The following is a 6,386-nucleotide window of genomic DNA, read 5'->3' as shown; positions in this document are numbered from 1 at the left end:
CTCAAGTCTGTAGATGAACCTTGTTTCTGAATCCTTTGACAGATATTACTTTGCGAGATCTCTTTGACGGTAGATCCACTATTTACTTATTACATTCTTATTTGAGTTGAGTTGAATCCTCGAATATACAAATAGGCTATGACATATGACTTACAAATCACATAGGCCAGATCAACATATTCTTCATTCAAAATCCCCCACAGTAGAATAGCCCGATCCACAGTAACCTTTTGTAAATGTGAATATGGCATGATATTAGCACATACAAACAGGTTCCAAGCCCTAGCATACCTGTTCATACAAGAAACAGGAAAAGTAAGCGGCTCAGTGGTGCCTGCTTTGTACTTCCACTCTGTTCATAGAACACACAACTCTGCCAAAATATAATCCAAGTCCAAATCCTCCCTGGTCTTCTGCACCCTATCATCAGCAGTCCTAGGCCTCGCGGGTTAATTTATAATTTGATGAATAGCAGTCGGATGATAATCAACAGTCAACCCATGAATAATAGAATACCCATTCTTGTCCTCCTTAGCATTTATGTAAAATTCCCGCACAATGCTCATCGGAACCGCATCGGGTGTCTCACAGAAAGCCTGCCAACCCTTCTCAACAATCATCTCCAACAACTTCCCATCATTATCCGTGGGTAAAAGTCCCCTCTCCTTAGCAAACAGCTTAGACATCAACCTAGTGAATTCCTCATGAGCCTTCGGTGAAGTAAATCTGTTCTCCGTGCCACCCACATTAGAATCCTCGGTAGACGAGGGATGGGTGCTACTACTCCCCATAGTTCGTGCTCTTTTGGGTGCCAAAATCATAAGTGATAGCGATTTGGGTGTAAGTATTGTATGTAGGAGAGGTTAGGGTTTGTGGGTATAGGAGATATGTTTGTATGTATGTAGATGTATATATATAGGATAGAGATAGGAGGGGTGGGGAGTTGTTTAGAGTGTAGAAATAGGGTTAGAATAAGGGTAGAATTCAGGTTTGGGCTTGGGTTAATCTGATTTTCTATTTTTTTCACTCTTTTTTCTATTTTTTTCACTCTTTTTTTTTCCAGGGACCTCACGCGGGCGCGCCGTGTAGAGCGCGGGCCCGCCGCACTTCTGGAAAAAAAATTCAGTTTTTAATTTTTTTTTGTTTTTTTCTTCAGCAAAAATACAACAAATGCATGGGTTGCCTCCCACGAAGCGCTTGTTTTATGTCTTTAGCTTGACGTGAAACTTCAAAATCAAGTTGTCGCAAGAACGACGCTCACCACCTCACGGTTCGCCGTATCCCCATAATAATGCTTCAACCTCTGACCATTTACTTTGAACGCTTGGTCCGAATGCATATCAAAAATTTCCAAAACTCCATGTGGAAACACAGTTTTAACAATGAACGGACCTGAGCACCGTGACTTAAGCTTTCCTGAAAAAAGTCGAAGATGAGAGTTGAACAATAGAACTTGCTGACCAGGCACAAATGACTTGTGCACTAACCTCTTATCATGCCATCTCTTGACCTTCTCCTTGTATGACTTGTTGTTCTTATAAGCCTGTAGATGAAATTCATCAAGTTCATTAAGTTGGAGCATTCTCTTTTCTCCAGCAGCTTCCATGTCAAGATTCAACTTCTTCAAAGCCCAATATGCTTTATGTTCTAGCTCTGCAGGAAAATGACACGTCTTACCATATACCAACTGGAAAGGAGACATGCCTAGAGGAGTCTTTAATGTTGTTCTATAGGCCCAAACAACTTCATCTAGCCTCAAAGACCAATATTTCCTTGACGGACTCACAACCTTCTCCAAGATTCGCTTGATCTCTCGATTAGAGACTTCAGCTTGCCCATTAGTTTGAGGATGATAAGCTGTGGCCATACGATGATTCACATGATATCTTTCCATTAATGCAGTAAATTTTTTATTGCAGAAATGCGATTCTTCATCACTGATTATGACCCTTGGAGTACCGAAACATATGAATATCTGCTTATGAAGAAAATTGATCACCACCTTAGCATTGTTGGTTGGAAAAGCTTTAACCTCAACCCATTTAGACACATAATCCACCGCCAATAGAATATATTGATTATTGCATGATGAGATAAATGGCCCCATGTCGATTCCCCAAATATCGAAAATCTCAACTTCGAGAAGCACATTGAGAGGCATCTCGTCTCTCTTGGACATATTTCCAACTCGTTGGCAGCGATCACATCTCAACACGAACTTATGAGCATCTTTAAACACAGTAGGCCAGAAAAATCCCGCTTGAAGGATACGGACAGCTGTCATCTCTCCACCATAATGGCCACCATACATAGTAGAATGACAGTCTCGCAAGATACCCCCTGTCACACTATACGGAATGCATACCTGATAATCTGATCTGCCCCTGTCTAAACAAGAACGGCTCATCCCATCGATACCACTTCATAGCATGTAGAAACTTCTTTCTTTGAGCATAAGATAGTTCAGGGGAATAACATTACTCACAAGATAGTTCACAATATCTGCAAACCATGGTTCTTCTCCTTGTACCCTAAAAAGTTGCTCATCTGGAAAAGATTCATTGATCAACGTCTATTCTTGTGAAGCTTTGCCTTGATCTTCCAAACGTGATAAATGATCCGCTACCTGATTTTCTGTACCTTTCCTGTCAAATTCCTGTAGCAAGAGAACCCATCGAATCAATCGAGGTTTTGAATCTTTCTTCGAGAACAAATATTGAATATCAGCATGATCAGTGTAAACAGTCACTTTTGTCGCAAGCAAATAAGATCGAAATTTCTCAAAACCGTGGACAATTGCCAAAAGCTCGTTCTCTGTAGTAGTGTAATTCAGCTGAGTACCATTAAGGGTTTTATTAGCATATTAAAACACATGAAAAATGTTCTTCTTTCTCTGGCCAAGAACAACTCCAACTGTAAAATCACTAGCATCACACATCATCTTGAATGGCTCATTCCAATCAGGTGCAGTAATAACATGTGATGTAGTCAAACTCTCGAAAGTAGACAAAAATTCTTTATCAAATTTGAAGGGCACATCCTTCTCCAACAGATTGCACAAGGGTTTAGAGATTTTGGAGAAGTCTTTGATGAATCACCGATTAAAACCCGCATGACCAAGAAAACTGCGGACTCCTTTAACTGAAATTGGTGGAGGAAGATTTTCAATAACCCCCACCTTGGCCTTATCTACTTCAAGACCTTTTCTAGATACCTTGTGCCCAAGAATGATACCCTGTTGCACCATGAAGTGACATTTTTCCCAGTTGAGCACCAGATTGGTCTCAACGCATCTTTTCAACACCAAGCCAATATTATGCAAACACTCATTATAAGAAGTCCCAAACACAAAAAAGTCATCCATGAACACCTCCACATTAGTACCAATCATGTTTGAGAATATGGCCACCATGCATCTCTGAAAAGTAGCAGGTGCACCACAAAGTCCGAAAGAAACTCGACGGAAAGTGAAAGTGCCCAAATGACAAGTAAAAGTGGTCTTCTCTTGATCTTCTGGGGCAATGCAAATCTGATTATAGCCCGAATACCCATCCAGAAGACAATAATACTCATGGCCAATCAACCTGTCAAGCATTTGATTAATGAATGAAAGTGGGAAGTGATCCTTCCTGGTGGCTTTATTTATCTTCCGATAATCCATGCATATTCTCCATCCCGTGACTGTCCGAGTAGGAATGAGCTCATTTTTTTCATTAACAACAATTATAATGCCTCCTTTTTTAGGCACACACTGCACTGGGCTCATCCATGAACTATCAGAAATAGGATAGATGATTCATGCATCCAGCCATTTAAGAATTTCTTTCTTCACTACCTCTTTCATGATATGAATGAGTCTTCTCTGTTGTTCAACGGTTAGTTTACTTCCTTCCTCAAGCAGAATTTTATGCATGCAATAAGAAGGGCTGATTCCCTTGATATCTGCTATAGTCCATCTGATTGATGATTTAAACTCTCTCAGAATTCTCAAGAGTTTGTCTTCATCACTACCTGAAAGGTCAGATGTGATAATAACAGGAAAAGTAGATGCATCACATAAAAATGCATACCTCAAGTGATCAGGCAATGGTTTTAGTTCAAGTGTGGGAGCTTCCTCAATAGATGGTTTGAGACGCTCCTGAGAATTTTTAAGCTTTGATAATCCAAGAGACTCAAATGGCAAGTCCAATCTCCTTTTCCATGGAGATGCATTCAAATACTGCAGTTGCTCTTCCCCTTCTTTATCTTCACTATCAGATTCCCCTGTTAAGGCTCTCTCTAAGGCGTCAGTCCTTAGCAATTGATCAAGCTACAAATTCACTACAGAGTCGAATAACTCTACTTTAAAGCACTCCTCTTCATCAGTATGGAATTTCATTGCATTGAAGATATTAAAGGTAACGTCCTGATCCTGAACCCTCATAGTAAGCTCACCCTTCTGCACATCGATCAGAGTTTGGCCAGTAGCTAAGAATGGTCTCCCCAAGATAACGGGAATCTTCTTATCTTCCTCAAGGTCCAGAATGACAAAATCAGCAGGGTAGATGAGTTTGTCCACCTTAACCAATACATCCTCCACTACACCTCGCGGATAAGTGATGGATCGATCAGCCAGTTGTAAGGACATGTTTACAGGTTTTGGATCATGCAGACCAAGTTTCTTGAAGGCAGACAATGGCATCAGATTGATGCTAGCTCTCAAGTCACACAAGCACTTGTCAAAAGATAAGTTTTCAACAGTGCATGATATCGTGAAGCTTTCTGGATCTTTAATTTTATCAGGTAGTTTCTGTTACAGCACAGCACTGCACTCTTCCGTTAGAGCAACGGTTTCCAACTCCTCAAGTTTAAGCTTCTGAGAAAGAATACCCTTAATGAACTTAACATAGCTCGGCATTTGTTCTAGACCTTTCGCAAAAGGTATGTTAATATGCAATTTCTTGAAAACCTCCAGAAACTTGGCAAATTGTTTATCGAACTTCTGCTTCTGAAGTCTTTTAGGATATGGAGGAGGCGGATAGACTTGTTTATCTCCTGTATTTTGCTCAAGAGTAGTTTTTTCAGTAGAAGTCTTCTTCGTTTCCGCTTCGACCCTCTTCTGATCAGTTGTTTCCTCAAGAATTGCATTTTCTGAAGTTAGCAAGGGCGCGGGCGCGCTTGATAAGGGCACGGGCGTGCCCACCTTCTAGAGAAATTTTTCAGATTCTACATTTTGATGATTTTTAGGGCTAGCGACCTTTCCAGACCTCAAGGTGATTGCCTTCAATTGTTCCTTGACTTCCCTCTTTCCTGGATTAGCTTCTGTATCACTAGGAAGAGTTCATTGTGGTTGGTTCAATAAAGCATTGGCAATTTTCCCTATTTGATTCTCCGGAGTTTTGATTGAAACCGTTTGGCTTTTACACATCAGCCTCAACTCCTCCAATTCAGATTTTTCATTTGCACCTCCATGAGATTGTTGTTGCATTCCCTATGGCTGACATTGTTTCCTTGGTGCAAACTGTTGCTGAAAACCAGGAGGATTGAAAGGCTTGTTTCCAAAATGCTAGTAAGACTGTTACATACCACCCTGATTATTGCCCTAACTGAAGTTATGATGGTTGTGGTTGTTAGGATGATAAGTGGCAGAAACTAGTTGTTGCAACCTCTGAAAGTTGCTCACAAACTGAGATGATTCACTTGATATAGCACATTGCTCCGTCGCATGCGAACCTGCACAAAGCTCACAAACACTAGTTATCTGATGAACATCATAGTTGGCCAGAGAATTGACCTTCATAGTCAACACTTTGAGCTGAGCAGTGATAGACGTAGCTGTATCCACCTCCATAATTCCTGCTACCTTACCTTGTGGCAGTCTCTGACTTGGGTTCAGATATTCATTAGCATCCATCATTTCAATTAGCTCATAAGCTTCCCCATAGCACTTAGCCCATAAGGCTCCAACTGATGTTGTATCTAGCATGGGTCTCGAATGTGCTCCCAAACTATTATAAAAGTAATTGATTACCATCCAATCAGGCATTCCATGATGAGGACACTTCCTAAGCATCTCCTTGTAGCACTCCCAAGCTTCACATAGAGATTCACCTGATTGATGCGCAAATTGGGTCAGAGCATTTATGATTGTAACTGTTTTTTCCATGGGGAAGAATTTAGTAAGAAATTTTTGAGCAAGATCCTCACATGTCATAATAGAACCTGCTGGTAGAGAGTGCAACCATCTCTTAGCTTTATCCCTAAAAGAAAATGGGAAAATTCGCAGTTTCATAGCATCTTCTGAAACACCGTTGAACTTGAAGGTGTCGTAAATCTCGATAAAATCCCTAATGTGCATATTGGGATCTTCCATTAGAGAACCCCCAAACTGGACTGAATTCTGTACC

The 6,386-nt window shown here is 40.7% G+C and overlaps 1 non-coding gene across 1 annotated transcript; it reads left to right on the top strand.

The window, feature by feature from the left end:
* Positions 1 to 6,023: 6,023 nt before the first annotated feature.
* Positions 6,024 to 6,130, top strand: LOC141694713 (small nucleolar RNA R71). The gene has a single exon (XR_012563998.1). It is a non-coding gene; the product is annotated as a small nucleolar RNA R71 (small nucleolar RNA).
* Positions 6,131 to 6,386: the final 256 nt, after the last annotated feature.

The sequence above is a fragment of the Apium graveolens genome, chromosome 10 (genome assembly GCF_009905375.1).
Source record: "Apium graveolens cultivar Ventura chromosome 10, ASM990537v1, whole genome shotgun sequence".
NCBI lineage: Eukaryota > Viridiplantae > Streptophyta > Magnoliopsida > Apiales > Apiaceae > Apium > Apium graveolens.
The sequence above is the reverse complement of the archived record's forward strand: the minus strand, read 5'-3'. Positions and strand labels throughout refer to the sequence as shown.